The following is a 20,778-nucleotide window of genomic DNA, read 5'->3' as shown; positions in this document are numbered from 1 at the left end:
TTCCTCGGCGCCTCTTGATCATCCTCATGTTAAGCATGCTCGAGATGCCTTATGGAAACATCTGGCCAATGAGGGTGAGGGATGATTCTTGGGTCGCGGTGTTGAGGAGCCCAAAGTGTCGCGCCAGCCAAGTCACGTAGGGGCCAATGGAGATGACCCGCTTTCGATGCCGCTCCATCTGGTGCTGAATTGCAAGGGCGATGAAACAGGCAAGGTCGATGACGTGCCCTTGCGACATGCACCATAAGAAGTAGACGTCGTGGGTGTTGACGATGCCAGTGCTCTCTCGCCTCCCTGTAATCGTGTAAGCTAAAATAGTGTGTAAGTACCTTAGGGCTGGTGGGGGAACTAATGCCTTGGAGCTGCTAGGATTGTAGGAGGCCGTGCTAGGGGCCAAAGTGTGCCAGCACTTCGAGGGAGAGAAATGTATGTGGCGTCTGAGAGCATGTAGTTCATTCTCCTCCTTGAACTCCTCCGTATATAAGCCTAGTGCCGCACCGAACTCTGGGATGCTTAGCTGGCAGACTAACCCGCCTTGGCGAAACTGCACCATGCCGGGATCATCATAGTTCGTCATTACGGTCTAGAGATAGAATGTTGAGCATAGTTCCATCGTGAGCTCGAGGTATGTTGGTTCGATGATCCCAAAGAACAACTTCCAAGGGTCAGTGGTTAAGAGGGCTTAAATCGCGTCAGCCATCTAAACTTGTTCTACGGCAGCCTAGTCGATGCAGCGGCCCGTAATTAAAGGTCAGACCCAAAGTATCTGGAAAAGTTCTTCTTGGGGCCCTCGGGGAAACTATAGAAGAGGGTGACGAATTTTTACGGTTGGACCTATGGAAGAGGACGCTTCCTTCTTCTTCTTTGAAGCAGATGCGGTGATTTTCTTTCCTCTTAAAGACGACATTGTGTACAAATGCTAAGGGGAGAGATTTGGCGTCGAGAATGGAGTTGTAGGCGGCGTACGGGCTTGGCAGGGAGGCCGTGTGGAGTTGCAGCGGCTGGGGTTAAGGTTTTTGAATTGGGAAGAAAGTGAATAGTGTAGGGTATTTATAGATTTTGGGCCACACAGCCAGGGCACATGCCCATGTTCCTCGGGCATGTGGGTTCACAAGGCCGTGTCGTACGGCCGTGTCTAGCTTCGCTCGCTTATCCAACACCCGCGTGTGCAAGCCCTACGCCCATGTTAATTTAATAGGTTCGACCACGGGCGTTCCACACGGGCGTGTCGAACGCCCGTGCTATTTTAACAGGTTCGCCCATGGTTCTTCCACACGGACGTGTCAAACGGCAGTGTTGTTTTGGCAGGCTCAACCATGGCCATATTGCACGGCCGTGGCATTTTATCTTAGCCCGTGTTGGGGAAATCTTTGCCCTATTTTCACACGGCCTTAAGCACGCCTGTGTGCTTGGCCGTGTCTCTGTAAAAACACCTGTATTCAAGATTTCTATTTAGTAAGTTAGGAGTTAAATACCAATATTAAAAGAAATTAATATTGTTAGTGCTAAGGTTGCCTCTCGAGAAGCGCTTATTTATAGACTAAGCTCGACTTACCTCTCCAGTGAATGGTCATGGTGGTTTGAAGATTTTATACTCCTCATTCCTGCTATCAATCTCATCAAGATAGGGTTTTAATCGGGTGTTGTTTACCTTAAAAGTGCCAAACTTGGGATGACTCACCTCCACCGTACCGAACGGAAAAATACTGAGTACCGTAAGAGGGATTTCCTTATTCAGTGTGGTAGTGACAATGTAGGGATTTGAGGCATCTAATAAGACCTTATCACCAACCTTAAGTTGATTTGGAGAGGTATCGGGCTCGTTTTGGCGTAGTTTTGATTTGTCGGGTGTTCTTGGTTTGTGCGTCCGCCATTCATTGAGTTCCTCGATTTGTAGTCTTCGATCTTCATGAACAGGTCCTCTACTATTGCTTGAGAATGACTCGTGTGCTTCTATATTCTAAGTTTTAGTAGAATGGTTGAAATGATCACCTTCAATTCCTGATGTGTTGCCAGAATTGCAAGCTTGAAGGGTGATTGTTTCATCTCCCACCCGGAGTGTGAGTTCACCTGTGCCAACATCAATGATGGTTTTAACAGTTGCTAAAAAGGGCCTTCCTAGAATTAAGGGAGTGTTGTTCTCCTCTTCCATGTCTAGAAAAATAAAGTCAACGGGAAATATAAATTTATCGATTTTAACTATCACATCTTCAATAATACCTCTAGGGAATCTTATAGTCTTATCCGCTAATGCTCATCCTAGTCTGTTTGGGTTTCCCGAGACCTAGTTGCTTAAACATTTTGTAAGGCACGACGTTGATACTAGCCCCTAGATCAGCTAATGCATGATTAACATCTAAACTACCAATTAAGCAAGGAATAGTAAAGCTCCCTGGGTCTTTTAGTTTGTTGGGTAGTTTATTTTGGAGAATGGCTGAGCAAACGCGTTTATCTCCACATGCAATGCCTCATCTAACTTCCGCTTATTTGCTAAAAGCTCCTTTAAAAATTTCATTGCGTTTGGCATCTGCGATAGAGCTTTAATAAACCGTAAGTTAATATGTAATTTTTTAAGAGTTTAAGGGATTTACCAAATTGTTCATCTGAGCAGTCTTTCCTTGTCGCGTTAGGGTATGGCACATGAGGTTTATATTTAGTCACTAGTTTGTTTGTATTTTGATCTACCTTACCTTGACCTTTGCTTACCACAGTTTCTTGCCTCGGTTCTGGTTCAGGCTCAACGACTCATTTTTCATCTTGAATATTAATTGCCTTGAATTGTTCCCTTGGGTTAGGTTCGGTATTACTTGGAAAACTACCTTGTGGTTGTTCGGAGATTAGTTTGGAAAGCCGACCTATCTGAGTTTCGAGCCCTTGGATTGATGCTTGTTGATTTTCAAGTGCTGTCTCGGTGTTCTGAAAACGAGTTTCTGACACTGATATAAAATTTGAGAGCATCTCTTCAAGGTTTGGCTTCTTTTACTGTTGGTAGGATGGTTGTTGGTAGCCCGGAGGATGTTGTGGTCTTTGATTTCCTTGACCGCACCACGAGAAATTGGGGTGGTTCCTCCAACCTGCATTATAAGTATTACTATATGGATTGTTTTGAGGTCGAGGATTACTACCCATGTAGTTTAATTGCTCGTTATCCATGCTGTGGCCATAAGGTTGGTATTTCGAATGGTTTATTCCACCACTACTTGCTTCACACTACATTACTGGGTGAACCTGTGAAGAACTAAGAAAACCATCAATCTTTTTATTTAAGAGTTCTACTTGATTAGAGAGCATGGCGATCGAATCGATGTTATAAACGCCAGCTGTTTTCGTTGGCTTTGTCCTCATGACTTGCCACTGATAGTTATTTAGTGGCATCCCCTCTATAAACTCATAGGCATCTTTTGGTGTTTTATTGTTGATGGTTCCACCAGCAGCCGCGTCAACCATTTGTCGAGTCGAAGGATTCAGACCATTGTGGAATGTTTGAACTTGGAGCCAAAGCGGTAACCCATGGTGGGGGCATCTTCTCAAAAGGTCCTTGTATCTCTCCCATGCATTGTAGAGTGTTTCTGAATCCATCTGCACAAAAGAATAGATATCATTACATAATTTAGTCGTTTTAGCCGGCGAAAAATATTTAAGTAAAAATTTTTCGGTCATTTGTTCCCAAGTAGTAATTGACCCTCGTGGCAACGAGTTCAACCACTGTTTAGCTTTGTTGCTCAATGAAAAGGGAAACAACCGAAGACGTATGACATCATCAGAAATGCCATTAATTTTAAATGTATCGCATAGTTCTAAGAAGTTGGCTAAATGAGCGTTGGGATCTTCATCCTGCAAACCATCAAAATGAACAAATTGTTTTATCATTTGAATAGTGTTAGGTTTTAATTAAAAAGTATTTGCAGCTACAGCAGGTCTAACTATGCTAAATTCAGTTCCTATTAAAGAAGGTTTAGCATAATCAAACATAGTGTGTGGAGCAGGATTGTGATTAACCGCAATTGCAGGAGGTAGCTGATTGCCTTAGTTTTCAGCTATCTCTTCGATTGGGGGTTGAGTATCGTCTTCTTGCTTGTTCTCCGTGTATCTTAAGCTGCGCCTTATTTCTATTTGGTTTCTACGAACTGTACAATCAATTTCTTCGTCAAAAAGTAATGGTCCTGACGAGTTTCTTCTAGTCATAAACTATAAAAACCTGCCAAGAGAAAAAAGATTAGGTTAATAAATAATAATAATAAAATTAAATTTCAAGAAAAATAAATGGCCAAAGCAATAAAAATTGAGCGTTCCTAATATCTTAGTTCCCCGGCAACGGCGCCAAAAACTTGATCACGTGATTTCATGATAGGTTTTAAATATTTATAATTTCTCGTTCTTAAACTAACTATTATTGCGATATAGGCAAGTGTACCTATCGAACAGTAGTATAATTTTAGCAAGACCGGATTGTCGAACCCAAAGGAACTAAAAGTACTAGTAATGACTGTCTTTTTATTATCTAGCCTAAGAATAAAGAGATTTTGTTTTAATTAACTAATTATCTAAACTAAGAATGCACAGAAAAATGAATTGGGGAATTGCTTTTGGGAAAAATCGATTGACTTAAGACAATACCTAAGGAAAAATCCACCTAGACTTTACTTGTTATTCTGGTTCTGAATAGGACGATTTATTCATTCAACTTGTTCCGTAGAGATCCCTAAGTTATGTTATTACCCCTATTCAAGACTAATAATGTCTAATCCCTAGATTGATTAACCGAGACTTTTCTCTAATTAACACTCTAGGGTTGCATTAACTCGATCTATGGATCCTCTTATTAGGTTTCACCCTAATCCGGCAAAATCTTGTCACCTTATGTCTAGGCGCGCCATCAGCTCCGCTTAATTTTGGAAAATGTACTCTTAGATAGGGTCTATTCCTCCTCTGAATAAGAGCATGTCTTGAAGCTGTATCGTGGGATATCAAAACAAGAATTAAGAACACATAATTAAGAACAAGTTAAATATTTATCATACGATTCAGAAAATAATAACAACATTCGTCTTAGGTTTCATTCCCCTTAGGTATTTAAGGGTTTTAGTCCATAACTAAATAACAAAGCATCTCAGAAGAATAAAGAATACAAAACATAAAGAAAACCCAAAACTCCTGAAGGGAAATTGAGGAGAGATCTTTAGTCTTGATGATGAATCCAGCTTCTGAGATGGATCAATCGGCTTTCTTGGAGTAATTCCTTACTCCCCCTTCTTCGCCTCCCTTTTCTTCCTCCTCTAGGGTGTATTTATAGGCTTTGGAATGCCTAGAAGACCTCAAAATTAGCTTTTTCTGTAACACCCCTAACTCGTGACCGACGCCGGTGTCGGACACGAGGGGTTAACGAGACAAATCCTCTTAAAGTACCGACCAATTTGGCATTTCTGGACAGGCTGGAAAACTGCGTCACCGTCGCCTTAAAAATCATATCTCGAGTTCCAAAACTCGGAAACTGGTTTCGTAAATTTTCCCTGAATTTAGACTCATATACCCATCCATGAATTTATTTTTAGAATTTTTGGTTGGGCCAATTGGTACAGTTTATTAGTTAAAGTCACCCATGTTACAGGGATCGACTGCTCTGACCTCCTCGCGTTACAACTTGAATATCTTTCTGTACAGGGATTTAATACTGGTGCCGTTTGTTTCTAATGAAACTAGACTCCAAATGGAATCTGTACATATAAGGCATGACTCCTAATTCTTTCTGGATAATTTATGGTAAATTTTCAAAGTCGCGACAGGGGACCCAGAAATCGTTCTGGCCCTGTCTCACGAGAACTTTAATATCTCCCAGTATACTGCTCATATGGTCGTTTCGTTTCGTCCATATAAAAATAGATTCATCAAGGATCAGTTCCATAATTTACTCACTATTTAATTCTACTTCTACCATTTTTAGTGATTTTTCAATCTCATCTCACTGCTGCTGTCCGCAACAGTTACTGCAGTAGACTATGCCAATTTCATGAATTTTTCCTTGGCCTTAATCATCCATCATACATGACACAAATTATGGCCACCTTAACAAAATTTGAGTTTCTAAGACTCGTGGCTATAGGTTCTAGCATCCCACTCGACGACCACATAGGCCATTTTCACATGGCTTAAAGTTTACAACCCACAATTCGACAAAATATAATAGCCTATACATGCCAAATGTTCTTCAACAACAAAAACAATACCACAAGATTTCAGCCGGTGTGATGACTTCAACGACGGTTCCGAGCACGCAACAATACGAGTCCAAGAGACCTAAAATGGGTGACAAGAAAACACCGAGTGAGTTTACAACTCAGTAAGTCATAAGCATTCGTCAATCCACTGATAAAGTTACTACTACATGTACAACAAATGAGGCTAGGTACTCGTCCATATCGAATCTATACCATAATACCTCGGACCTTTCGGTCCAATCTCGCACTAATTCATACATCCACATTTCATATTCTACACAACAAGATAATCAAGCATTTTTACACATTAACTCATTTTCCAGCACAACCATACAATTTCAATCATCACATAGATTTAAGGCTTACCAAATTCAACCCCAAGCATGAACGTATTACCTATTCGTCATGAGCTCAAGGTACTTACCCGATCCGCTGTCCATACTCACTCGATGGAGACACACCCTCCATATAATTGTTCGATTGGAGATATTTATATATATATATAGAGTACGCACACACGATGCTTAATACTCGATTTCGCACACTTAGTGCCATGCGATTTAAGCCCGCACACATAGTGCCATGCCCTTCGAGCTCGCACACTTAGTGCCATATATTTCCAGCATGCACACTTAGTGCCATATATTTCCAGCACGCACACTTAGTGCCAATCTCACACCGTACACACGTATTGTTCAAGACACTTAGTGCCGAAAGCAAACTTTCTACACATTTCACTATTTCTTTTACATTCAACAATTGTCATCACTCCATACACATACATTTTCATTTATATATATATATCATCCCATTAAACACAATTGCATAAATTTTACAATCATTTAAGCAATATCAAATACGTGCTTAATGACTTACCTCGTGTTGGGTAAAATAGTTCCAAGTCGGCTACTCGATGACCTTCGCTTTCCCTTGCTTGATTCTCCTTCTTTAACTCCTTGAGCTTAATCAATAAATCACTAGTTTAACCATCTTGCTAAACATTCATAATTCAACTACACATGCATATGTATGCTTGTATATTCGGCAACCATTCTTACTAATCGCCCATTTGGTCGATTATACACCTAACCGAATATGCACCAAAACTTGATTCAACATTACCTACATACTCACTTTAATGGCGAATATATATATATGTACAATGTCAACTAACATCTTTTAATCACCTAATTTCATCTCATGAACATTTAATCAAATTTTCCCAATCTAGCATATATTTTCACATCCATTTGTAACATCATGTACAAACACATATACACATATCAAAACACAAATTTTACCTATCATGCAACAAGCATAAATCGCACTTATGAGCATGCCATGGCCGAATACATCCCACACCATCCCCTTTCAATTTTTGGTCATGGCTAAACAAAGAAAACTCCATGTCTTACTCAAGAATGCTAAAAGAAATTTCAAGAGTAGTCAATCCATCATTACATGTATCATCAACAAGCTTCACATTTAGCATGCAATGGCTTTAACACAATATCAACCTTGGCCAAATACCATTTCCATGGCATAACAAGGATTTGAACCATGGGCTAACATGAACATCAAGTTAGCAACTAAAACATGCATGGATCTCATGACACAACCTCAAACATACCTTAATCTTGACACAAGTATGACCAAATCTCCTTCTAGTTCTCTTCTAAACCAAGCATGAAGCAAAATCCTTCCTTTTTCCCTTAGTATTTTCAGCCAAGATTTTGAGAATGGATGAACAATTTTTTTTCCTTTCTTTTCCTCTACTCACGGCAACAAAGGGGGGCATCCATGCTCATTTTTTTTTCATTTCTTTCTTTTTTCTACATAATCCACTAACTAAACATGTTGGAAACATGTTCCTTGCCCATATTCTTGTCATGGCCGGCCACTCACCTTAGGAAGTGGGTTATTTGACATGCAAGGACAACTATTTTCCCACATGTATTAATAGGCCACCTTACAATTGCCTAGCACATTTCTAAATTTTCTCACATAAGTCCTATTTGATAAAAATTCACTTACTATTAACAAAATCCAAACACGAAATTTTCACACATGCATATATACATATAATGAGCATCAATTATGATGGTTAATTATTATTATGACTCGGTTTGGTGGTCCGAAACCACTTTCCGACTAGGGTCGATTTAGGGATGTCACAACTCTCCCCACTTAGAAATTTTCGTCCCAGAAAATCTTACCGTAAATAGGCTCGGGTATCGCTCTTTCATAGAGTCCTCAAGTTCCCAAGTGGCTTCTTCCATTCCGTGTTTATGCCACAACACCTTCACTAACGGGATTTTCCTATTGCGCAACTCTTTTACTTCACGCCTCATAATGCGAACCGGTTCCTCTTCATAGCTCAAATTAGGTGAATCTCAATCTCGATGGAGCAATTACGTGCGATGGATCGACCTATATCGTCAAGCATCGAGACATGAAAACGCTAGAATCCTTTCGAGCTCGGGGCAAAATTAATCGATATGCGATCGCCCAACTCGTTCGGATACTTCATATGGCCCGATAAACCTCGGACTCAATTTGCCCTTACGACCAAATCTAAGCACCTTCTTCCAAGGTGAAACTTTGAGAAAGACCTTGTCTCCAACCCGATATTCAATATCTTTTCTTTTCAAATCCGCATACGACTTTTGGCGATCCGGCGACTTTCAAACTTTCACGAATTACTCGAACTTTTGCTCGGCATCCTTAACCAAATCAACCCAAGAATTTACCTTCACTAAGTTCACCAGAATAATGGGGTACGGCATTTACGACCGTATAAAGCCTCGTAAGGCGCCATCTTAATACTTGATTGAAAGCTATTGTTGTAGGCGAATTCAATCAAAGGTAAATACCGCTCCCATGAACCACTAAACTCAAGGATGCAACATCTCAACATATCCTCGAGTATTTGAATTATCCGTTCGGATTGACCATCGGTTTTGGGGATGAAAAGCGGTGCTAAATGCAGCTTGGTACCCAAAGCATCTTGCAATTTCTTCCAAAATCGCGACGTAAATCTTGGGTCTCTATCCGACACGATAGAAATAGGCACCCGTGTAATCTCGAATCCGAGAAACGTACAATTCCACTAATTTGTCCATTGAAAAATCCGTACGTACGGGGATAAAGTGAGCCGACTTAGTTAGTCTATCAACAACGACCCAAATCGCATCCTTCTTACTCACTCACAATGGCAGTCCGGATACAAAGTCCATTGTGACTCGATCCCATTTCCATTCGGGTATCATGATCGGCTGAAGTAATCCCGATGGCACTTGATGTTCCGCTTTCACTTGTTGACATATCGACACCTTGAAACAAATTCGAAATGTCTCGTTTCATACCGGCCACCAAAATTGGCGTTTGGTCATTGTACATTTTAGTACTACCCGTGGATTGACATTCGACTACAATGGGCTTCATTTAGAATTATCGAAATAAGTTCAATTCTTTGGAACACACAGACGACTTCGAACCTCAAACAATCGTCATCATCAATTTGAAACTCGATTCCTTGTTCGTAACACACTCACCCGCTTTTGCAAGCAACTCCTCATCAACTTTCTCGAGCTTCCGAATTTGATGAGCCAACAATGGTTTGGCCTTTAATTCGCTACTAACACATTGTCGGGTAGAATAGACAAGTGTACATTCATCGTCAGAAAGCAAACAAAGGATTTCGACTTAAGGCATCCGCAACCACATTGGCCTTTCCCGTGATAATCAATAACGAGTTCATAATCTTTTAACAACTCGAGCCATCGTCTTTGTCGCAGATTTAAGTCTCTTTGAGTCATCAAATATTTGAGACTTTTGTGATCCGAATACACTTGGCACTTCTCACCAAATAAGTAATGTCGCCATATCTTTAAGGCGAATACGATGGCGACCAATTCGAGGTCATGGGTTGGATAATTTTTCTCATGTGGCTTTAATTGTCTTGACGCATAGGCCACAACTCGACCTTCTTGCATCAATACGCAACCTAACCCAAGTAGGGAGGCATCACTATAGATGACAAACTCTTTGCCGATTCGGGCAGTACTAGAACCGAGCTTTCGTCAAATGGGTTTTCAATTGATCGAAACTTTTCTCGACACTTTTCCGTCCATTCAAATTTGACATCTTTCAAGCGGTTTTGTCATGGGTGTGGCTATCATCGAGAATCCTTTCACAAACCGTCGGTAGTAACCGCAAGCCCCAAAAAGCTCCTAACTTCGGTAACATTCCTTGAGGTTTCCAATTGACTATGGTCAAATTTTGTTTAGGTCCACCGACACCGATGCGGACACCACGTGCCCCAAAAAGCTAACCTCTTTCAACCAAAATTCACATTTATGAACTTTATGTATAATCGCTATCTCGTAAGATTTGCAACACTAGCCTCGGTGTTCAAAGATGTTCGGCCATCTTTCGAATAGACCAAAATGTCATCGATAAATACAACTACGAACCGATCCAAGTATGGCTGAAAATTTTATTCATTAAATCCATAAACACCGTAGGGCATTAGTGAGCCCAAACGGCATCACCAAGAATTCGTAGTGACCGTACCTCGCTCTAAAAGCGGTTTTGGGTATGTCCGATTCTCGGACCCTCAACCGATAGTACCCGACCTCAAATCTATCTTTGAAAACACCGAGGCTCCCTTTAATTGATCAAACAAATCGTCAATTCGTGGCAATGGATATTTATTCTTTATCGTCACTTTATTGAGTTGACGATAGTCGATGCACAACCTCATGGTTCCGTCCTTCTTCTTCACAAACAATACAAAAGCGCCCATGGAGAAAAACTCGATCGAGCGAAACCTCTATCCATCAATTCTTGCAATTGAACCTTCAATTCCTTTAATTCCGCTAATGCCATACGATACGGGGCTATTGAAATCGGCGTAGTACCGGTACAACCGATGTCGAATTCCACTTCTCGAACCGGTGGCAATCCGGTAACTCCTCGTGAAAAACATCCAATACTCACAAACCACTGGTACCGATTCGAGTTTCTTTCCGTCTCTTTACTCCCAAACACATACGCAAGGTATGTTTCACACCTCTTTTCACATATCTTCGAGCGGTCATAGAAGATATTATTGCTCGGCACTCCTTTTAAATCAAGAGACTCGACTCGGACTACCTCATTATTTGCACTCCTCAAATTAATGGTTTTCCTTTTGCGATCCACCATCGCATCATGTACGGTCACCAATCCATACCAAGAATAACATCAATTCATGAAATGGTAGAAGCATCGATCGGTAAAAAAGATTCTCGAATTATTAGGGGCATCTCTTGCACACTTTATCAATAAGCACGTATTGACCCAAAGGGTTTGACACTCGAATTACGAACTCAAGAGACTCAACAGTAGAGTCTTCTTCGATGCTAAGGTTTCACATACATATGAGTGAGTAGAGCCGGGTCAATCAATGCAATCACAATAGTATCAAAGAGAGTAAAAGTACCATTGATAACGTCGGGGAGGATGCCTCCTCTCGTGCTGCGGATGGCATATGCTCTAGCAGAGCACGGGTCTCGGATCGGACGGCCATATTAGAGGCTCCTCTCCGATTACCACCCCTACCTCCGAGAGATTCTCGGGGCCTACCTCCACCGTCGCTCCACTAGGTCTTGCACCTTGCGCCTTATTCCTCTCATCTAGCTCGTGCAATCTCTAATGAAGTGGTCCTTCAACCGCATCCATAACAGCCCTATTAATGACTTACCCCAACATTCACCTAGGTGTCGTCTTCCACATTGGGGGCATTCGGTCTCTCTTGACGATTATTGCCCACACTAGCTACTCAAGTAGCTCGAGTCCGCCAATGGTCTGCTCTAATGGAAATTCCCGCATCGTCCTCGACTTCATCGGTGTCCTCCCCGAACCTCTTTACAGCCGAGAACGGAGCTTTACTCGTCGATCTTTTACGGTAATCTCTTGCTTCAAATTCAGCCTTCTTCTTCTCCTCCCAAGTTCTTCCGCCTTGCGTGCTCGCTCGACTAGTATCACGAACTCCTTTATCTCCAAAATTCCACTAGTAACTTTAACTCTTCATTCAATCCTTCTTCAAATCTTTTGCACATCGCAACCTCATCAGCCACACACTCCCGAGCATACCGACTAAGTCTTACGAACTCATGTTCAGATTCAGATCTGATCATCCGCCTTGCTTGAGTTCCAAGAATTCCTTACGCTTCGATCGATGAACCGTTGACTAATGTATTTCTTTCAAATTGGATTGGAAGAAATCCCAAGTAACTCGCTCATTTGGGACTATGGAAATTAAAGTCCTCCACCAATAGTAAGTCGAGTCTCGCAACAAGGATATAGCACACTTAAGACATTCGTCGGGTGTGCATGACACTCATCTAACACTCTAATGGTGTTATCGAGCGTAACTCGGCCTTTTCGGCATCATCAAGAACTATGGCCTTGAACTCCTCGCCCCACGCTTCCTAATCAAGTCCACAGTGGTTTACTCACCTCACAGATCGAAGAATCGGAGGCATTGCGGGCTCTTGGGGTGGAGTATTTAAATTCGGAATGGTTGGACAGCCGGGTTGGTTCGGGCATATTATGCGACCCACTCATTCATCATAGTGAAGAAGGCTTGTTTCGCCCCTTCATTTTGATTATTCGCGGATGACCGAGGCTCAACAGCGGTGTCCCTTGCGCAGAGCAGCCGCTACACTTTCAACGTCATCCGCCAAGGGTCTCTCTACCCCGGTTCCATCGCTAATCAAAACAAAAATTTCAACCGTCAAGTCATCACATTATTAAGCACTATCAATTTGGCATGTATAGCTAGACTCACACGCGCTATGGTAGTCCTAGAACCGACTAAACCATAGCTCTGATACCAATAAAATTGTAACACCCTAACTCGTGACCGACGCCGTGTCGGACACGAGGGGTTAACGAGACAAATCCTCTTAAAGTACCGACCAATTTGGCATTTCTGGACAGGCTGGAAAACTGCGTCACCGTCGCCTTAAAAATCATATCTCGAGTTCCAAAACTCGAAAACTGGTTTCGTAAATTTTCCCTGAATTTAGACTCATATACCCATCCATGAATTTATTTTTAGAATTTTTGGTTGGGCCAATTGGTACAGTTTATTAGTTAAAGTCACCCATGTTACAGGGATCGACTGCTCTGACCTCCGCGCGTTACAACTTGAATATCTTTCTGTACAGGGCTTTAATACTGGTGCCGTTTGTTTCTAATGAAACTAGACTCAAAATGGAATCTGTACATATAAGACATGACTCCTAATTCTTTCTGGATAATTTATGGTAAATTTTCAAAGTCGCGAAAGGGGACCCAGAAATCGTTCTGGCCCTGTCTCACGAGAACTTTAATATCTCCCAGTATACTGCTCATATGGTCGTTTCGTTTCATCCATATAAAAATAGATTCATCAAGGATCAGTTCCATAATTTACTCACTATTTAATTCTACTTCTACCATTTTTAGTGATTTTTCAATCTCATCTCACTGCTGCTGTCCGCAACAGTTACTGCAGTAGACTATGCCAATTTCATGAATTTTTCCTTGGCCTTAATCATCCATCATACATGACACAAATTATGGCCACCTTAACAAAATTTGAGTTTCTAAGACTCGTGGCTATAGGTTCTAGCATCCCACTCGACGACCACATAGGCCATTTTCACATGGCTTAAAGTTTACAACCCACAATTCGACAAAATATAATAGCCTATACATGCCAAATGTTCTTCAACAACAAAAACAATACCACAAGATTTCAGCCGGTGTGATGACTTCAACGACGGTTCCGAGCACGCAACAATACGAGTCCAAGAGACCTAAAATGGGTGACAAGAAAACACCGAGTGAGTTTACAACTCAGTAAGTCATAAGCATTCGTCAATCCACCGATAAAGTTACTACTACATGTACAACAAATGAGGCTAGGTACTCGTCCATATCGAATCTATACCATAATACCTCGGACCTTTCGGTCCAATCTCGCACTAATTCATACATCCACATTTCATATTCTACACAACAAGATAATCAAGCATTTTTACACATTAACTCATTTTCCAGCACAACCATACAATTTCAATCATCACATAGATTTAAGGCTTACCAAATTCAACCCCAAGCATGAACGTATTACCTATTCGTCATGAGCTCAAGGTACTTACCGATCCGCTATCCATACTCACTCGATGGAGACACACCCTCCATATAATTGTTCGATTGGAGATATTTATATATATATATAGAGTACGCACACACAAGGCTTAATACTCGATTTCGCACACTTAGTGCCATGCGATTTAAGCCCGCACACATAGTGCCATGCCCTTCGAGCTCGCACACTTAGTGCCATATATTTCCAGCATGCACACTTAGTGCCATATATTTCCAGCACGCACACTTAGTGCCAATCTCGTCACCGTACACACGTATTGCCCAAGACACTTAGTGCCGAAAGCAAACTTTCTACACATTTCACTATTTCTTTTACATTCAACAATTGTCATCACTCCATACACATACATTTTCATTTATATATATATATCATCCCATTAAACACAATTGCATAAATTTTACAATCATTTAAGCAATATCAAATACGTGCTTAATGACTTACCTCGTGTTGGGTAAAATAGTTCCAAGTCGGCTACTCGATGACCTTCGCTTTCCCTTGCTTGATTCTCCTTCTTTAACTCCTTGAGCTTAATCAATAAATCACTAGTTTAACCATCTTGCTAAACATTCATAATTCAACTACACATGCATATGTATGCTTGTATATTCGGCAACCATTCTTACTAATCGCCCATTTGGTCGATTATACACCTAACCGAATATGCACCAAAAACTTGATTCAACATTACCTACATACTCACTTTAATGGCGAATATATATATATGTACAATGTCAACTAACATCTTTTAATCACCTAATTTCATCTCATGAACATTTAATCAAATTTTCCCAATCTAGCATATATTTTCACATCCATTTGTAACATCATGTACAAACACATATACACATATCAAAACACAAATTTTACCTATCATGCAACAAGCATAAATCGCACTTATGAGCATGCCATGGCCGAATACATCCCACACCATCCCCTTTCAATTTTTGGTCATGGTTAAACAAAGAAAACTCCATGTCTTACTCAAGAATGCTAAAAGAAATTTCAAGAGTAGTCAATCCATCATTACATGTATCATCAACAAGCTTCACATTTAGCATGCAATGGCTTTAACACAATATCAACCTTGGCCAAATACCATTTCCATGGCATAACAAGGATTTGAACCATGGGCTAACATGAACATCAAGTTAGCAACTAAAACATGCATGAATCTCATGACACAACCTCAAACATACCTTAATCTTGACACAAGTATGACCAAATCTCCTTCTAGTTCTCTTCTAAACCAAGCATGAAGCAAAAATCCTTCCTTTTCCCTTAGTATTTTCAGCCAAGATTTTGAGAATGGATGAACAATTTTTTTCCTTTCTTTTTCCTCTACTCACGGCAACAAAGGGGGGCATCCATGCTCATTTTTTTTCATTTCTTTATTTTTTCTACATAATCCACTAACTAAACATGTTGGAAACATGTTCCCTTGCCCATATTCTTGTCATGGCCGGCCACTCACCTTAGGAAGTGGGTTATTTGACATGCAAGGACAACTATTTTCCCACATGTATTAATAGGCCACCTTACAATTGCCTAGCACATTTCTAAATTTTCTCACATAAGTCCTATTTGATAAAAATTCACTTACTATTAACAAAATCCAAACACGAAATTTTCACACATGCATATATACATATAATGAGCATCAATTATGATGGTTAATTATTATTATGACTCGGTTTGGTGGTCCCGAAACCACTTTCCGACTAGGGTCGATTTAGGGATGTCACATTTTCCGAATTGGACTCAACTTGGGCTTGGCAGGGACACGCCCGTGTTCGATTACTTTAGGCCATGCTCGAGCCTGCCAAATTGACACGGCTGTGTGGTATGCCTGTGTAAGGAGGTCTATGCCATGTTGATTTCATACTTTGGCCTATTTTCTCCGTTTTTGTCCCGTTTCTCGTTCCTTTCACTCTCCTATGCTCTCTTAAGTATAAAACATGAAATTAAAGCATTAAGAGCATGGAATTCACCAATTCTAATGAGAAATCATCCATAAAATTCATTAAACATGGGGTAAATATATGTATAATTTACTGTTTATCACGGAGTTGATTGCGCGCCTAGAGATAGGGTCACAAGATTTTGCTAGATTAGGGTGAAACCTAATAAAGGAATCTATAGATCGAGTTAATGCAATTCCAGGGTGTTAATTAGAAAGAGATTTCAATTATTCAACCTAGGGTTAGACGTTATTAGTTCGAGAGAGATAATAATATAACTTAGGGATTTCTACGGATCAAGTCAAATGAATAAATCGTCTGATTCAAGGTCAAATAACAAGTGAAGTCTAGGTGGATTTTTCCTTAGGTATTGTCTTAATCAATCGAATTCTCCCAAAAGTATTTTCCCAAATTTTCTTTCTGTGCATTCTTAGTTTAGTAATTAGTTTAGATAACTAAACCTCTTAATATGTAGGCTAGATAAAAAAAAGGAAGTAAATACTAGTACTCATGGTTCCTTTGGGTTCTACAACCCGATCTTGCTAAACTATACTACTGTTCAATAAGTACAATTACGTTAATCGTGATAATAAGTTAGTCTCAAGAACGATTCATTCATAAATCTTTAAAACCTATCACGAATAGCACGTATCAACCGATCTCAGACCAATCTTTGAAAATACTGACGCTCCCTTCAACTGATCAAATAAGTCATCAATTCATGATAAAGGGTATTTGTTCTTTACAGTCACTTTATTCAACTGTCTATAATCAATACACATTCTCATAGTACCATCTTTCTTTTTCACAAAAAATACCGGTGCACCCAGGGAGAATAACTCGGTTGTACAAAACCTCTGTCTGTCAATTCTTGTAACTGAGCTTTCAACCCTTTCAATTCTATTGGAGCCATTTTATACGGAGCTATCGATATCGGAGTTGTTCCCGATACTAATTCAATACCAAATTCAACCTCTCTAATCTGCGGTAAACCTGGTAATTCTTCTATAAATACATCCGAAAACTCACAAACAACAGGTACAGATTCAATCTTTAATTTTGAAACTTTTGTACCCAGTACGTATGCAAGATATGCATCATAGCCCATTCTCAAATATTTCTGAGCTAATATAGATGATATCACAGTAGATAATTCACTGAATCATTAGACTCAATCCAAAGAATCTCACCATTTTGACATTTCAATTCGATATTCTTCTGTCTACAATTCACAACTGCATCATGCATAGTCAGCCAGTCCATACCCAAAATCACATCAAACTCATCGAATGGTAGAAGCATCAAATCAGCTCGAAAATAGTAACCCCAGAGCATAATAGGACAATTCTTACAAATTTTATCAACTAAAGCAAACTTGCCTAAGACGTTCGATTCTTTGATTACAAAATCTGTAGACTTGACATGTAAACTCTTTTTAAATACTAAATTCATAGAGATATATGAATGGGTTGACCCAGGATCTATCAATGCAATTATATCAGTATTAAAAAGAGAAAAAGTACTAATAATAACGTCTGGTGATGATGCCTCCTCTCGTGCACGTATAGCATAAGCCCTGACAGGTGCTCGTGCCTCAGATCTCACAGTCGAATCTCTCATAGCACCTAGATTACCACTCACATTTTTGGTGTTTCGGGGCGGTCTCTTTCTAGTAGTCGTGTTACTTGTTTTCACTGGTTGATCTCTTTCAGTTGTGAACTTTTCTGGACAATCACGGAGAAAATGATCAAAAGATCCACATTTAAAGCAAGCTCTGCTCACTAATCTGCATTCACCGTAATGTCGCTTAATGCAATCATTCAGATCCAGCATTTTCAACACTTCCCACACTAGCCATAGATGTCGCCTGAGGTTTTGAACTTGATTGTCTCGCATTTCTATCTCTAATAGCAATTCCCGCAGAGGCTGTAAAACGAGGATGATATTCTCTAAATTTCTTTGATGCTGACTGATGTGATTTGCTCGTAAATATTTTTCTAGACCTTCTAGCCTCAGAATCGACTTATCTTTTCTCTTTGCAAAGCTCTTTGGCTTTACAAGCTCGATCAAACAGAACAACAAATTCTTTCAGCTCCATAATTCCAACTAACACTCTGATTTCTTCATTCAATCTGTCCTCAAATCTTTTACACATTATAGCTTCAGAAAAAATGCATTCACGAGCATATTTGCTGAGCCATACAAACTCTCGCTCATATTCTGTAACTAAAATATGACCCTGCTTCAATTCAGGGAATTCTTTTCCTTTCTGATCAATAAACCTTTGACTAATATATTTCTTTCTAAATTCTACTTGAAAGAAATCCCAAGTGACTTATTCTGGCTAAACTATAGTTATCAAGGTATTCCACCACTAATACACAGTATCTCTCAATAATGATACAACACACTACATACATTCTTCGAGTGTGCAAGATAATTCGTCAAATACCCGAATAGTGTTCTCAAGCCAAAATTCGGCTCTCTTAGGATCATCACTAGCAGTGGCTCTAAATTCTTTAGCTTCATGTTCACGTATTCTATCAACAGGTGGTTTATTTAATCACAAAGGATCGATACATTGAGGAATTACAGAGATCGGTTGGGGAATAGGTGGGGGTGGAGGTTGCAGAACAGTTGGGTTCGTACGAATATACTATGTGAACCACTCATTCAATATATGAAAGAAGGCTTCTTTAGCCTCACCACCGTGACTACTCGTCACAGGTCTAGATTAAATAGGCGCTATCCCTTGAGCGGGAGCTGGTGCATTACTTTCTACATCGTCCGCTACAGCTCGTTCAAGATCTCTTACTATATAAAACCACATTTGGAAATCTCAAGAGTCATCACACTATCATAGTTTTATATATGGCATGTACAGCTTGACTCATATACGCTATGTTAGTCCTAGAATTGACTAAACTGTAGCTCTGATACCAACAAATGTAACACCCCTAATCCGTAACCGTCGCCGAAATAGGTTAAGAGGCATTACCGAACTTATAACTCAGTTCAAAATGAAAATTTATCAAATAACATTACATTTCAGTAAACATCACTCATTGATATTCATTATATACTTAAATCGAGCATACAAAGCCTTAATAATGCATTCGGGACTAAATTGATAACATATAAAAATTTCAGAAACTTATAACATTTTCAATATTTCAAGTGTCACATGCCGTGTGAACAGGCCGTGTGTCTCACACGGCTAGTAGACACACCTGTGTCTTAGACCGTGTGAAAATAGGACATACATACTGACTTGTGTCACATGGCCGAGAACACGCTCGTATGTTAGGCTGTGTGAAAACTGGAGAGGATACTGACTTGGGTCACACAGCCAACAACACGCCTGTGTACTAGGCCATGTGCCATTTAAGGGGGTATACTAACTTATGTCACACGGTCAATCATTGGCCCGCGTGTGAATCTGTATGACACACACGGCCAATAGACACACCCGTGTGTCTAAGCTGTGTCAAACCTATAGGGTATACTGACTTAATTTGTAGGGTACCTCAAGGGACGTACGGCCGTGTAACTTAACCGTTTGTCACACACGGCTGAGACACATGCTCGTGTCTCTGGCCGTGTAGACAAAAATAGGCCACTTACAAAGCCATTTTGCCACCCTATAAATACAAGCATTTACAAACATAATTGACCACATTTATACAACTCATTTGTCAACCAAAATAACAATTTCAATACACATTATAAGCCATATCAAAACTTACCATTTACATATCCAAATACCTATCTATCTTCATGTATACTCCATTCATCTATCAAATTCAAATCAATACCTCATTTGCATATTTTCATTCAAACATTACCATACCAAAACATACTATCTTTAAGCACATATATGCAATCTAAACATGATACCAAAATAAGCCAAATCACATGGCTTAACTTATATACAAAATCATTCTCAAATCATGATACCAAAACATAACTACTTCTTTGAAACTAGCCTATACATGCCATATTTTCATAAATTCACATGTTCAAATTACCAATTGGAAATTGGGTAGTGTGACGTGCAACTCCGACTTGTCCGAAACAAGCGAGCAAGCGGCCTCTATAAAACATAGAAAAAGAAACAGTGTAAGCTTTATAGCTTAGTAATCCCATATAATTCAGAATTACACTTACCAATTGGACAAAATCAAACAATAAATAAAAATGCCAACAATTCAATTTAACCATCACCTATTCACACATAGTCATCACATGTAGTCATTAAACATAAACATAAACCATCCATTAATACAATACTCTGTATTATTCCAAAATTCACATATCATACATATAACATTAATATCACTTATAACTTGTAACTTATCCGTATAAACAATATTTAAGCCCGTTGAACCTATTAGAACTT

General features: G+C 39.9%; 1 non-coding gene across 1 annotated transcript; it reads left to right on the top strand.

The window, feature by feature from the left end:
• Nucleotides 1-3,505: 3,505 nt before the first annotated feature.
• Nucleotides 3,506-3,612, top strand: LOC128294567 (small nucleolar RNA R71). Its single transcript, XR_008284877.1, has one exon. It is a non-coding gene; the product is annotated as a small nucleolar RNA R71 (small nucleolar RNA).
• The last annotated feature ends 17,166 nt before the right edge of the window (nucleotides 3,613-20,778 follow it).

The sequence above is a fragment of the Gossypium arboreum genome, chromosome 6, assembly GCF_025698485.1.
Source record: "Gossypium arboreum isolate Shixiya-1 chromosome 6, ASM2569848v2, whole genome shotgun sequence".
Lineage (NCBI taxonomy): Eukaryota > Viridiplantae > Streptophyta > Magnoliopsida > Malvales > Malvaceae > Gossypium > Gossypium arboreum.
Note: the sequence above shows the minus strand (reverse complement) of the source record. Positions and strands in the feature narration are given on the sequence as shown.